Raw genomic sequence first — 16,466 nt, 5'->3', positions numbered from 1 at the left:
AAATGGCTGCTGAGATATCTTAAGGGAGCATCAGATTATGGTATTCTATTCAAAGCAGATGGCTACAAGGGAGATATTTTGATGGGGTTCTGTGACTCAGATTTTGCTGGCAGCATAGACACCAGAAAGTCTCAGACAGGCTATATCTTCACTATGTTTGGATCTGCTGTGAGTTGGAAGTCCAACCTTCAGAGCGTGGTGGCTTTATCTACAACGGAGGCTGAGTATATCTCACTCACCTCTGCTGTAAAGGAGAGCTTTTGGCTGAAAGGGATGTTGGCAGATCTTGGTCTGGTGCAAGAGGCAGTTAGTATTGGGTGTGATAACCAGAGTGCTTTAAGTTTGGCTAAGCATCAGGTATATCATGAGAAGAGTAAACATATAGATGTTCGTTTGCACTTCATCAGAGAAGAAATAGAGAAAGGGAAGGTCAAGGTGTTTAAAGTGCATACTTCAGAGAACCCTGCGGATATGCTTACAAAGCCTTTATCAAAAGAAAAGTTCCAGTTGTGCATGAGGATGATGAATTTGTGCAAGCTGGAGAAGGTTAATGATTGAACAATCAAGGTGGAGTTTGTTAGACTTGTGATGGCTCAATATCAGCACATTCAAAGAAGGAATCAGCCTTGAGCTAATCTCAAGCTCGAGTGTTTCAGCAACCGTTGGATTGCGTTAGTTAGTGATCTTGTATCTGAGCCGTCAGATTAGATAGCCGTTAGAGAGTTGTTATTTTGTTTTGTTGCCTTTACTCTTTCGGTTTTCATATTAAAAACAGAGTTGTACAGTTTCTCTCTCAGATTTTGATCAATAAGATTTCGCTCCATTCTCTCGATCAATCCTTCCTCTCACAACTCTTAGATAGATCTCTAAAACTCGATTAGGCTTCGAATCATTTCAGTATCTACAAATTGCTTTATGTATATTTTAGATATTTTCCTTTTTCTTTTGTAGACTCGTATCGATTGTGCGACTCCCTTCCTCATGAGAGGTGCTAGGCCACCATTTCTACCGTGCTGCGGGAGCGCCGCCGCCGGAGCTATCTAATTGTTCTAATTGTTATAGTCGTAGGTCTTGTTTCATAATTTTGGGATAAGTACTTATGCATATTTGAAATTTGTTCTTATATATATGTTGATTATTTGAAAGCTAATTGTTTTTGTTGGAAGATTTGTTGTTAATTTCTGCTCTTAATTGAGGCAACTTCTATATTTCTATATACCTACTATGATGTAAACGATAGCAAGAATAAAATTTCTCTATTAACTTACTTGGGAACGAAGGTCCTTAGCTTCCAAAGCAATTGGGAATGAATATTTTTGTGATATGTTGGAAATAAAAATAGATCTGTTTATGGCCTGCAAGTACAGCTCATTGTTTCTATAGCTTACACGTTGCAAGGTTTGAGTAATACACCAAAGTGTATAATTACCAAAGTGTATAATTGAGGATCAGGGGAAAGATTTACGTATTTTCTCTCTCCTATAAAGAATGGATATTATGAAAGGAATGAATTTCATTTTCTTTTTCTTGTTTCTTTCGTGCATGTATATATATTTAGGAATCTATATTTTATTTGATTTTGTATGTGTAGGAACGAAAAGAGTATTGTGTTGTTACTCGGAGACGCGTCGTTCAAATGGCTCATCAAGACTTACACTTTTTTAAATCAACTCTTTAACTTTTAGATTGTCAAAAAGAAATGAAGATTAAACGAAAAAATCCATTTGACATCCTTTCAAGTTTAACTAAAATGATAGGAAAAGTCGGGGTTTTACATTATACCGAATAAGTATAATTGATTTTAAAAAAAAAGTGAAATAGAGAATTACCTTGAATAGTAATAGTACAAAATTTGAACATCGATCCGAATTACAAAATCAAGTATGAAAAGCAGTGAAATAAATGTGTGTTATGTTAATCTCCTCCGTATCCACCACAGCCACTACCATCGCCATCGCCACCGCCTCCGCCACAGCAGCAACCCGGCTGGACTTGGACCACCGTTTCAGCAACCTGCTGTATGCCATCCAGAACGACCATGTTGCCGTCCCTATCATCGCCTGTTTGTGGCCTTTTCTTTTTCCGTTGAGCGTCGTCGCAGCGGCTACAAGCGATCATCAACCAAACTACCAACACAACCACCATTGCGCCACTGAGCATTGCTATGCCCGGGCTTGAATCCATCCCTCCTCCTTGCGTGTTAGTGTTACAACTATAATTTTAATTCAAACCAATTAATTAAAGATATATATATATATGGGGGAGTGTTAGGGTGCCACCACTTCTTAAAATAACACCATACCACAATTCCTAGCCAACCATTTGTACACGTGGACGAATAATAAACTGCCACGTGGCAAAAAAAAAAAAAACAACCTAAAAAACACGGCCAGCAGTATGCTACACTTTATACAACAATTTTTCCCGGTCATCAATATCCAACACGCTATACAACAATCTATAGATTGCTGTGTAGCGTTTATAATATTGCTGTATATGTGGTATCGCGGTGTCACTTTAAGAGGTGTTGTCATTTTAACACAAATCTATATATAAGTAAAAAATAAATACAGTCACAATGGCAGAAACGATATATGCTATACCTCATTTGAAGGTCGAATAGAATTTCACTAGCGTGAAACTGGCCAAGCTACTCTACAAATACTTTTCGTCTCTTATGGTGTTTGAGCTGCGTGTTACCTAAATATATATATAGATATAAAAATGTAATTTAAAATTGACTTTCATAATGTAGTCCTAAGTTAGTTTGTTTTTTTTGTTCTCATCCCTCGGTGTTATCTTACGTAGTTCTTGGTGGTATATCAACATTTTTTGTCCTATTCTGCGTATCCGACATGAATTTTCAAATATTCAATGATAATAAGGTTAAAATTTTTTCTCTCAAATTAGGAGGCCACATCCGTCTTTTGCTCTTTCCACTAGTTAAATTCCAAGTCATTATCTTAGGCGAATAAAAGAGAAAATAAAATTGTATAGATAATTTAAAGCCAAATTTAATCAACATCATAGGTAGTAAACTTTCGAGGGAATTATTTCGATATAGTTAATGTAGAAAACGCGGCTAAGTGTTGATAATGTTTTGTCGTGAATAACGTATTAAGTTGTCGGTTTTGGGAGTTCTATCATTAAGCTAGCGTAGCGGTCTTGATCTCAATTTCTCTTTAATCCTCAGTAATTTAGCAGTTACTGTACTATTATCTAATTTTATCATATAAAGATTAAATGTGACTTCTGGAGATTCAAGAATAAGCGAATGTCAATCGGGTCCACCCGTTCGGGTTGTCGGGCCATTCTGGTACGGGCTATTCGGGTTATGATTTTTTCGGGTTATAAAAGTTCAACTCTCACTCTAACCCTTTGGGTTTCGTGCTTACCCGTCGGGTTATTTGGGCCAATGTGTAATTTTTTTTTTAATATTTTCAAAAAAATAATACGTATTTTTAATTTTCTTTAATTATATACATATTTTTAATTAGTCATGTAACAATGAAATACGCATTTTTAATTTTCTTTTATATTTTTGAAAAAAAGGTTAAGTTTTTCAAATTAAAATAACTTATTCATTACATATTTACGTAATTATTTACAAAATATCTATCAATAGTATATTTATGTTTATGTATTTAAAACATAAATCAACATTTTGTGTCAAAATTCAAACATAAATCAATTGTAAAAAAAATGAATAAAATTTTCACAACGTGAGAGGTGGAGCGTAGATGTAACAAAAATATTTTAAATCAAAGAAGAGTGAATTATCAAGATACTACTAATTGGAGTAACTCTAAAGTTTTCTTGAATTATGGTTGGTCAATTTTAATTTAGTCCAGCGATAAATAAGTCAAATACTAATTTATCTTTGTTTTAAGAATCATCAAAGTACGCATGATTCAAAGACGAAGCGGTGCCAAAACACTTTGAACTATTATATTGGAAATATACTAAAAGAAAGCTTTTATATACGAGTATTTATGAATCCATGAACCACATAATGATTTTTTTTCGTGATCTTATATAGTCGGTTGACGTATTTGGATTTTGCATGGTTTTCGAGAGCGGTCTTGGATGATATATTTTGGTATCTTTACATGTTTGTTGAGAATTGATAGAAAATGGATTAGAAAAATGTACACAAAATATGTGGTGCAACAGCCTTGTTCGAGTCAATTTTTCTCGTGATTTTGAAGTCCGATAAGCCCCCAATGCATATTATTCTCTTCGTCTTCGAAAGAGCTTTGCGTGAGTATCTTGCACGCCTCAATCGGAGCTTTGTAGAGAAAGTAATGCCCGTTACAAACACTGCGCGCAGTCCAGAAGCCATCAATCCGACGGATTGACCCGTAACCTGACCAGGTCAGCCCGCATAACCCGACAACCCGAACGGGTCAGCCCGAATGGCACGATTTTAGATTCGGACTGCGAAATTGCGACCCTAACCCTGTATTTTTATCGGATTATTCAGACCAGCCCGCGGTTCCGTATTATATTGACATCCCTACAAGAGAGGGAGACCATAGCTGCGATTTAATACATACAGTACTAATTATTTGATGATTATGTTACGATAAAAATGTTTCTAGCCCAAGGAATATTATTCCTAATTTATTTCAACTAAATAGTATGTCGATCGGCAATCCGACTTAATTAAATTGAAATCGAGCAAGTTGATTTGATCAGAGCTTCAAGAAATCAAGAATTAAAAAAGGATATTATTCAACACTATAACTATGTATTTTGGTATTAGAACATTAACATAGGAGTATAAAATTGTTGGAATGAAAAGATAAATCAAGAGAAAATCAATTTGCCACATCAAGAAAGATGAATATTAAAGAATGAAGTAGAAATTTAGCATTTGTTTATTTGTGTTCTAATCCCTTTAAAAGAGTGGATGAATTAATTGAGATAATAAGCAACTAATATAGCACAATGTAGTCTTCAACTTCTTCAATATCCTTTTATTTATTTTAGCATTTCGATTCAACATTTCAATTTTATTTTACAACAATAACATGAGCATTTAAGTTATTAGGGTATTTATAGAAAACTGATATTGAAAGAAATTAGTAGTAGTACATAAAATTGGAATTTTATATGCACATCCACCACCACAACCGCCACTGCAACAATCACCTTCAAACGGTCAAACCCAACAACTGCTCCAAAACTGTCAAAAAATGAAATAAAAAAGTGCTGAAAAGTGATATAAACATTTATGTACAAAATCAAAATTATGGATTGGCTTGGTAGTATTATTTTTTGTATCTCTATCTAAGTGATTTAATGCACTCTATAAAAAATTTAAATATATGGATTGCATATTCTACTTTTTTCATCAATATTTTTAAATTATGGAGTAACTTTAATTTTACTTTGTAAATTATTAAGATGTTTTTATTTGTAAAAATTGATAAATTGTTCCTTTTTCTAATTTTGGAGTTAGAGAATTGTGAATTTGATACCTGAATCTTTCTTGATTTGTGTTGCAGGAAAGTGAACATAACCGAGAAAATGACTCCATAGTAATATCACTGTAAAAAAAAAATGTTAAGGATATTTTTTAATGTAGTTAATGATGCTAATTTTTGTATTTATATATGCCACTAACGCTTCTTATGGTTGATGTCTCAGCTAAAATTAAATGATACAAATGGAAGTGTCATAAAAAAAATAAAAGACTAAATTAATTTAGGGACGTTTTGTTTAGCGTTCTAAATTGTTGCTATTTTTTGAAACTTTCCAACCCAAGTAATTGCGTCTCAATTTATGCGTCCTTAAAAGATAAGCTTTTTGTAATGCATGATTCAATTCAATACATAATGATGAAAATTAGTCATATTTATAGGATGTAAAATATTTAATTATGATAAGTTTTAGATACATGTTAAAAGTCAAGCATAATTAAAAAATATAATTTAAAACTTATGTAAATAAAATAAAAATTAAATACTTTGAAAAACATATATTAGAAATAGAATATTGACAAACTCATAGTTTGGGATGGTTTTAGATGCGTTGAACACATTATTTTATTGAATTAAGATATTTATTATAACTTATAAGTTTCCATCCAATGATTCACCATTTAGATGAAGTAATGAGTTTGTTAGAGTTTTGAGTGAAAACAGGTTTAAACGGGCAAAATGGAGCGAATGGGCATATTCCAGAGAATTCGCCCGGCCGGGCGTTTTCAGCTACAAAACGCCTGCCTCGGGCGTTTGGAGCTTGGAGCAGATATCGCGCTATCAAAGGAACGCCTGGCCGAGCCTTTTCCCACTTACAAATCGCCTGGGCAGGCGATGACGAGAACATGATTACTTTTCCTGAAGGCCCTCGTATAGACGCTAACAATTTTGGACTGTGAATACCCCTTATACAGGGTTGAGCAGTTTCCTTTTGCAAGAAGGGCCACTAAAGATGCCAACCACAACCTCGGCAAGTTCGTGGAGATTGCGAACACTCTGAAATTGAATGGTGTCGACGACGACGCCATTAAGGTAAGATGTTGGGACTATCGCAGCGGAAGACACGGAAACCAAACAGGTCCTTGACCGGATCTGTTTAGGTGATTATGCATTCGACTCCAATTTCATGCAATATTCATAGATCTATAGATATAACATCAAATAAACACATAATCATGCAATTTGATGTAGATTCGATTGTTACCTCATAATCCATTATTGGATTGACGTTGCTAGCTGCACCACCCGGAGATCCTTGGTTTATCGACCACGAATCTTCCGTACTATTCCCTCGTCCTTGATTCTCCATCCGTGTGGGCGGATCTTAGAAAACCAATTAAATAACTTTGAATGGATCTAGGGAAACCCAATACAAACACCAAGTTGTCTAGATCTAATCCTATGAATTAGGATAGATCAAGAACAATAATCAAAACCCTAATTCTCCCACAACTATGGCTCAAAAATCGAGACCAAGAGGCGCCGATTTCTAGGCACTAGGGTTAGGGTTTTGTGTTGTCTTGGATTGTGTGCTAGGGTTTCCCTTTCATTCATTATTTATAGTGGACCTTATTGGGCTAGTAAGGGGATCCATGGAATGACTTAAGTGTTGGGCTCACCCATTAGATAAATTACTAATTAAATCAAATGACCCATGATTTAATATATTATCAATGGAATATTATTTTATTCCACTAAAGAAAAATAATGCACTCCCACTTAAATCACCAAATTACAAATAACTTGGGTCCATTTTATTTTATAATATTTCCCGCGTTTAAGATTATCTTAGGGATTTAATCATACCACACTGGGCACGCGAATTCTATGAAATAATATTCCAATACCTTCATGTTATTCAATTACTACCACCCAAGATATCATGAACTTGAGTTACGTACAAACTCTCACATATTGATAAGTCAAAGTGACGTTTGATTGAATAAACAATATTGATATTAATATCATAGACTAGAAAATACTAAACTTTCTTGAAATATATTCTTTCAGTAGATAGCAATAAAGAATACATTTCGGATTAGATCCTTTCAGTGCTTTACCACACCGGTGTTACTAATCTCATCTTAGGTAAGAGAGAATTATCACAAACACCGCAACCGTTCCAATAGGTAGCCAAAGCCTATCTAGGTTGTGAATACGTTTTTCTTCTTACTAGATCTGGCCAAGTCCCCTACTGGAAAACTCATGAGGAGATTCATCGAATTTTGACCTTCTTAGTAAAAAGCCTTAGACTTGTTTATCATATTTCAATAATAAACCATTTATATTATATTATTTATTCTCATAAATAGGTAAACAAGTGGACGTGGCGTTTCTCGTATACATGCACAAGCTGACTGTACAAAGGCATGTACGCTCGAAGCATCTTTTAGTATACAAACCCCAACAATCTCCCACTTATACTCAAAGAATGCTTTCGAGTATACCAACCGCTTTATTGGCCTTGTGCTACACATTCACACACATTTTCTCCCACTTATACTCAAAGCAGGCTTTGGCCACTATGTACTCAAAACTATAATTCTTTAAAAGAATCTACCAACATAGTTTTCTAGAGTACATAAAACGAAAATATACTTGTAATTTATAACCTTAATTCTTGCTAAGGAGCACGATTATTTGATCAAAATATTTCTAGGCCCTTTGATCCAGTGGAATAATTTTATGTGCCTTTCTCAAGCGCACTTATACATATTCCTCTATCAAAATCCACTATTTTGATCCTTCTGAATTTCTACTAATTAAAGTAGAATACTTATAGCAAATATAAAGTTTTAATCATGTCGAATATGATTCCCAAAACTTTAATTATATAATACCAACTTAACTTGGTATTAACCTTGCTATATAATTTGTGATGTAAATTTAGGCATGAACATAATTACCTCATCACAATGACTAATTGGAAATTAGTCCTTATGACAAAATAAAACCGAATGATTGCATTCTTTGTTTTATAGTCATAAATTCCAAGAGTTCATTTATTTAACCATTTGTTGTGATCTTTAGAAATACTTTCTTTGGAAATCCAAAAGTAATTCTAATTTTAATAGCTAACTTGGAAATATCTTTTAATGTTATTAGAGTCTTAGAAAGTGTGCAATTCATCACTTCTTTCATTCTAGGGTGTGAACCCTTTTTAACTCTATCAAACATTACCTTAATTCCATTTATGAATATTCTATGAGACAAAATTTAGCTCCCACTTTTAAAAGTAGAAAAATACTAGTCTCAATATTCTTTTAGGCTATTAAAACAATTTAAATAGTGCTTGGAGTTAAATTCATCCTAGTTTAATAAAACAAGCTATGAAGCTCTTATTAAACACTTAGAATTTAATCATTCATTAAGAAAAGCTCCCACTATTTTAATTATCACTTTCACAACAAAATAAATAAAACAATAACTAATCAAATAGTCAACTCTAGGCTTGGAACATTAAAACAAATTTAATGTGCATACTATATTTACTATACAAGAATTTCTAGTATTTATAATAAATACTTATCTTGTCTCTAGTTGAATTTAATTTACTTGTCTTGTAATCAATTATTGTGATTATTTTTTTTACACCTTTATTTGAACAAACGCGATCATAAGATCATTTTATTTTGTATTGAATCCATGTCGAACATTAACGTTCTATTGACTCATCAACAAAATAATGGTTCAAAAAGATTTAAGGATTAAAGAAACTTAATATTTCTAGAAGAAAACTTCATAATAATTGAATCAACAAATTTAATCACAAGTAAACATTTTGATATTAACCATGTTACATTTGATGTCATAAATAATTGGATAATCAAAATTTCATTTATCTAATAATGCAAGCATTATAAAATGACATTGATAATCCAAAAACACAATTGATAGTCTAGGAATAAAATTCCACATCAATAATCCATATGATATCAAAACCAAACAATATCAAAAACTCTTCTGACTTGAACATGATCATCTCGAAAGTCCACCCCTTCTTTTCATCTTTGTTTGAGCAATCACAAGCTTGTTATAAAGCTCCAAAAACGAAAACCTTTTGTCGCTAAACAAAATTTCATTTCTGACTTCATTAAAGCTATCTGGAAGCCCATCAAGGATCATTATCTGTTGGGTTTCTGGGTCAACTTTCCCCCCCGACAAGTGAAGTTTATTGAAGTAGCCAAGCATGACTAGGGCATATACCCCCACGTCTTGGCCCTCTTCAAATACATCATGCCTTAAATGCTTCACAGCGATACCAGCTCTTACCTTTGAGGACTTTTCTTCAAACCACGTGGGCTTGTTGACCAACGGCCTATTGGGTTTGTCAAACCTCTCAAGGGCATTGCCAACACTGGCCAAAACGAAGCCCTTGAGATGACACTCCGCGGTATGCCACTGATCACGAAACTCCTTGTCCTCTCCTTGTAGATGGTATGTGGGTGGACGATCCTTGCTGAGGATCAATCTCAAGTCATTGATCAAACGATCAACATCAAGCTTACTTTTCCATTCCTTAAACAATTCAGAGTCATGCTTCCTCGAACTAAGTATGGCATAGTAAATATCCCAAGTATCAATCATCTTTCGTTCAAGCCGAGAATAAAAACCAATAATATAAACATGTAAAATTTCAAAGAATTGCAAATAACCACAAAACAATTCATCAATTTTACATCCACAAAAATCAAGCACAAACGTTCTTCTACGAGGAAGCCGAGTCTTATTCATGCAAGAAATTCATTATCTTTACTGGCCACAATGTCGACAGATAGTCCAGAGACCATAAGAATGGCATGGCTGACTAACAATGCTAAAGCGTATAACCATAAAATTAAGCACTAAGGATTCTTTACTTGTGCGTGAACTTCTCTAAATAAAGGTCGAACCGGACAAGCACCTCCTCCTATAGCTCCTTCTAAGCATTATTAAAATACAATCCTTATAATTTCGCAGCAATATAGCTCCGGTAAAGACCAGTCGCGATATTACTGAAAAACTAATTTTACCATTTTAATAACCTTTATCTAGAGAAGTCAAAACTTACGAACTGGTAATGTTCCTCCCGTAAAGACAGGCCGGTCACTATTTCGCACTAAGACCAATTTTATGGAGGCCATATACAAACGTGTTGTAATTATCGCTTCATATTTTCTTGTTGGTGGTTTTAATAGTTTAATTATCACTTAAGCAGATAAGACAGATATCCACATTCAAAGAATAATTAAACATGTACTAGCTATGCATTCAAGGCAATAAGTACATAGACGATGCACGAGTTAAACTAGATTTTAACAAATAAAATCATAACTCAAATTAAATATCCATCATTCATCAATAAAACATGTAAACACATTTACATAAGGTTCACATAAACATAATGACGAAACTTGATCATTTAATTAAGCATCTAAAATAAATAGATAGAATTAAAATTCCATCTTCAAATAAACAAGATTATCTAGACATTAAGTCCAATCTTAAACAATCATACATTATTAGTTAAAACAACGTATCTTGATTATTAGAATCACATTTTAATACTATTAGGATTTACTTAGATAGAATTAATCCATCATTATCCTAAAATTAATGTCTAGGTGTATATCATAAAAGATTAGCTAAGTCTCAATTTAAAATGCCCACTTGGTTATATAAATCCGCATTTATCCAAGTAAGACTAAATCCATTTAAAACACACCAATTAAATTTGAGAACTAAATTTCTCTTAGCTTTCATAAAATCACATGACAAGAAGAATCTTATTACATCTTTAATTCAAAATGATGCTCTCTAGATGAAATAAAATTTACCTTCATCAAAATTAAAGACAAAATTCAACTTAATAAATAATTAAGGATTTTAATAGCAAAATTAATGCTCTATGAATTTTCATACCTTTAAATCACATTTGATGTTATCTAGATGAAACAAATTCACCTTCATCAAAATTAAAGATAAAATTCAAATTAAACTAGGAATTGAATTCCAATTAAAATCCAATTAATCATTTAACACTTTAATAATTTAGGATTTTAGTAGCATGTTAATGCCAAATGAATTTTTCACTTCTTTAATTAAACCGATGTTATCTAGATGAAATAGAATTCACCTACATCATATTAAAGACAAAATTCAAACTAGGAATAGGATTCCAATTAAAATCCATCCAATTATTATATATATGTAATTTTCAAAAATTTGAAGGTTTAAAACAATTGAAAAACTCATGTCTTTTCCTTAGGTATATATCTAGGAAATAATTCCATAATGCACCAATTAAAATATAGACAATTTTCAATTAAACCTTAAAATTAAAACATGAAAGCATATTAAGAGAATATTCTTTAAAATTCCATCCAATTAAGGAAAAGCCAAAAATTAGATCAATCATATATTGTTAATTACCATGATATTATCTAGATGGAAAGAATCCATCAAAATCAACTAATTAACAAATTAAATCAACTTATTTGACCTAATTAATCAATTGGCAATATTTTAAAGAAGGCAATTATTCTCTTTAAATTAGAATCTTGACTTAATTGCAAAATCATTCTAATTACCACAAGATATTTTAATTATTTTAGGTTTAGGATTTTAAACCATAATTATAAATAGCTTGCATGTTAAGAAACGAAATGTAAACACGAAAAAACAAAACGAGACGACGAGACGGCGCAATCCAAACCCTAATTAGGGTTTGGGCAGCCACTGCCTCGCAGCAGCCGCCGCTGCCGCGTCTGGCCACCGCCGCCGCCTTTGGCCCGTCGGGAACTGCTCAGGCGTCGACCGCCAACTGGAACCACCGCACGCCACCACCGCCGTCGCCTGGAAACGCCGAGTTTGGCCACCGCAAGCGTCGATCAGCCTCTGCAGCGATGAAGGAGGCCCACGTCGCCGGATCTTGGCAGACCCGACGTGCCTCCAGCGTCGCCGCCTCGCCGATTCGTCGCCTCCAGCGCCGTCGTCGTCAGACAGCCGCTGCAGCAGCCGCCGGAGGCCCACGCCGTCGGATCGAGATCGATCCGACGCGCCTCCGACAGCTCCGCCGCCTGCTCGCCGTCAGCCGCCTCTCCCACTGGACTGGAGCTCCCTCTGGTCGACGACCATCGCCGGCCGCCGCCCCGAGCTCCGCCTCCGTCGCGATCCCTGGTCGGCGTGAAGCTAGGGTTTTCGAAACCCTAGTTCAATTTTTTTTTTTTTTTTTTTTTTTTTTTTGTTTTTCGATTTTCAATTAACTCGATTCATCGCGGTCGCTACGCTTTACCGCGATCTTAAATCTTAATTAATCGTTTCTTAATTTGTAACAATCTTTTATGTTCATATCAAATATGCATATTTAAACATCTAGCATTTAGCAATTTAAATAGATCTAGCATATTAAGAACATAAAACTATAGATCTAATGAATACTTGCTTAGATCTAGAATATTCTTGTGAAAAACTCAAATAAAATTCGAGATTCATAATATTCTTTCATCGATCCAAGTATTCAATCATGGACCACTTTATTTCTTGATTCAAAAACATATATTCACTTAAACACATACATATATGTAATCATCAAACATATAATCTAGTACATATTACTTAGAATATATAGATCTAATGATGTTCATCACAGATCTAGAATATTTTTGTGAAAAACTTGAATAAAATTCAAGATTCATAATATTCTTTCATCGATCTAGAACATCATATCATAGATCCAACACACATTGCATTATTTTCGAAAATCCCATGTATTAACACTATAATTTTCGAAAAATTCAATTAATCAAATACATAATCAGAGCCTAAAAATTGGCTCTGATACCATTAAGGTAAGATGTTGAATGGTGTCGACGACGACGCCATTAAGGTAAGATGTTGGGACTACCGCAGTGGAAGACACGGAAACCAAACAGGTCCTTGACCGGATCTATTTAGGTGATTATGCATTCGACTCCAATTTCATGCAATATTCATAGATCTATAGATATAACATCAAATAAACACATAATCATGCAATTTGATGTAGATTCGATTGTTACCTCATAATCCATCATTGGATTGACGTTGCTAGCTGCACCACCCGGAGATCCTTGGTTTATCGACCACGAATCTTCCGTACTATTCCCTCGTCCTTGATTCTCCATCCGTGTGGGCGGATCTTAGAAAACCAATTAAATAACTTTGAATGGATCTAGGGAAACCCAATACAAACACCAAATTGTCTAGATCTAATCCTATGAATTAGGATAGATCAAGAACAATAATCAAAACCCTAATTCTCCCACAACTATGGCTCAAAAATCGAGACCAAGAGGCGCCGATTTCTAGGCACTAGGGTTAGGGTTTTGTGTTGTCTTGGATTGTGTGCTAGGGTTTCCCTTTCATTCATTATTTATAGTGGACCTTATTGGGCTAGTAAGGGGATCCATGGAATGACTTAAGTGTTGGGCTCACCCATTAGATAAATTACTAATTAAATCAAATGACCCATGATTTAATATATTATCAATGGAATATTATTTTATTCCACTAAAGAAAAATAATGCACTCCCACTTAAATCACCAAATTACAAATAACTTGGGTCCATTTTATTTTATAATATTTCCCGCGTTTAAGATTATCTTAGGGATTTAATCATACCACACTGGGCACGCGAATTCTATGAAATAATATTCCAATACCTTCATGTTATTCAATTACTACCACCCAAGATATCATGAACTTGAGTTACGTACAAACTCTCACATATTGATAAGTCAAAGTGGCGTTTGATTGAATAAACAATATTGATATTAATATCATAGACTAGAAAATACTAAACTTTCTTGAAATATATTCTTTCAGTAGATAGCAATAAAGAATACATTTCGGATTAGATCCTTTCAGTGCTTTACCACACCGGTGTTACTAATCTCATCTTAGGTAAGAGAGAATTATCACAAACACCGCAACCGTTCCAATAGGTAGCCAAAGCCTATCTAGGTTGTGAATACGTTTTTCTTCTTACTAGATCTGGCCAAGTCCCCTACTGGAAAACTCATGAGGAGATTCATCGAATTTCCCTACTTGACCTTCTTAGTAAAAAGCCTTAGACTTGTTTATCATATTTCAATAATAAACCATTTATATTATATTATTTATTCTCATAAATAGGTAAACAAGTGGACGTGGCGTTTCTCGTATACATGCACAAGCTGACTGTACAAAGGCATGTACGCTCGAAGCATCTTTTAGTATACAAACCCCAACATAAGACTCTTCCCATTCTCATTAATTGATTCTGCTAAAGAATGGTTTGAGTGTTTGCCTACAGATCAAGTCTCCACGTGGAAGGGTATAATAGCAGCCTTCCTCGACAAATACTATCCGTCCGGCACGATCCTAAAACTCAAGAGCGAGATCTTTCAATTCATGCAATGCCACGACGAGCCCCTTTACGAGGCTGCTGCTCGTTTAAAAGGCCTCTTCCGCAAGTGCCCTGACTCAACTTTATTTTACCCAAATAATACCCGCAAGTGTACGGGGTTATTGTAGCAAATAGCAAGCAAGAGTATATCGTATCCCACAGAGACAATTAAGTGTAAACCTAAGTACCACGAACCAATTTCAACTACTATCCAGACGATCGAGAATTTTGGTTTCAACCTAACAACTACTAAAAGCATATAAAATCAGAGATTAAAATAAGCACTTAAACAAGAATTCAATTAAGCAAGTTGTAGAAAAAAATAGAGAAATATGCAGAATTCAAGGATCCGATGCACAACTCATAGCCTAACCCAATTGATATTATTACCATTTAAAGTCTCTAGAACTGTTGAATCAATCGCAGATATGAATTTAACCCTTTCCCAAGGTGAGAAATCCGCAGATTAAGTGTAACAATTGAAGTCCCCTTCTAATTCTTAGACTTAACTCTCCCGAGTTTTATTGAATAAAGGTGTGGATTATTCCTCTTTCAAGATTAATTATTTCGCCTCCCGATTACTCTAAGGAACCCTAACACTACCAATTGGTGATCAAGCAATTGACAGGAAAAAGCACAGGAATAAACCAAATAATTACAAGAGCTAGATAAAAACGAAATCAATTGGATTAAAACTATGAATTAGTGTATCTTCACCAAGAATTTTACACAAAAGAAGTTTAGCTACTCATATTCATGGAAGAAAATAATTCTAAACTAAAGAAAACAATGGAAAACATGATACGGAGTACAATTGGCGGAGGAATTGAAGCTTGAATCTTCAATCTTCTTCCAAGAGTGCTTGAGAGAGATGGGTTATGTGTTTCACGGTGGTAGAGAATGAGTAGAGTTGCCCTAGCTTTTTCTTTCTTATCCCCTTCTCTAAAAATCGCATTTTTGAAAAGGAAAAAATCACCATTACGTCGTACCCGGCCGGGTGCTATTATTGCACTGGAAAATCACCCGGCCGGGTCTTCACTTTCCGCACTCTCTGGACTCCCGCAGGTCTAATTACACCACCCGGCCGGGTACAATTGTTGTACTGGAAAATCACCCGGTTGAGTGAGGCTTCTCACGAACTCTCTGACCTCTCCACGGCTTCTAAATGCCACCCGACCGGGTGGCATTTTTGCACAATACCTCACCCGGTCGGGTCGCTGTCTATTTCACCTAATTTTGCCTGTTTTTGCCTAAAACACTCAACAAACACGTGAACTCCAAAACATATAGTAATTGGCTGGAAATAACCATTTTGAGTACAAAAACTCACAATTAAGCATATCAACACACCAATCATGACACTAAAATACGAGTTTGTCAACTCCCCCAAACTTAGACTCTTATTTTTCCTCAAATAAGAATAAGAAATCATGAAGAACAAACTCATGCATAGAGGTGGGGTTGATGTTTTGCTTCAGAATTTTTTTTCAAACAAGCTATTGTCTCGTATATCACCTGGCATCAATGCTCTCACAAGGTTTAGGAAGTGTGATTTTCTCCCTTTTATTCTTTC

Source organism: Salvia hispanica, chromosome 4, assembly GCF_029641045.1.
Source record: "Salvia hispanica isolate PSC_SH4W2 chromosome 4, Shi_PSC_v1, whole genome shotgun sequence".
NCBI classification, from domain to species: Eukaryota; Viridiplantae; Streptophyta; class Magnoliopsida; order Lamiales; family Lamiaceae; genus Salvia; species Salvia hispanica.
The sequence above is the reverse complement of the archived record's forward strand: the minus strand, read 5'-3'. Positions refer to the sequence as shown.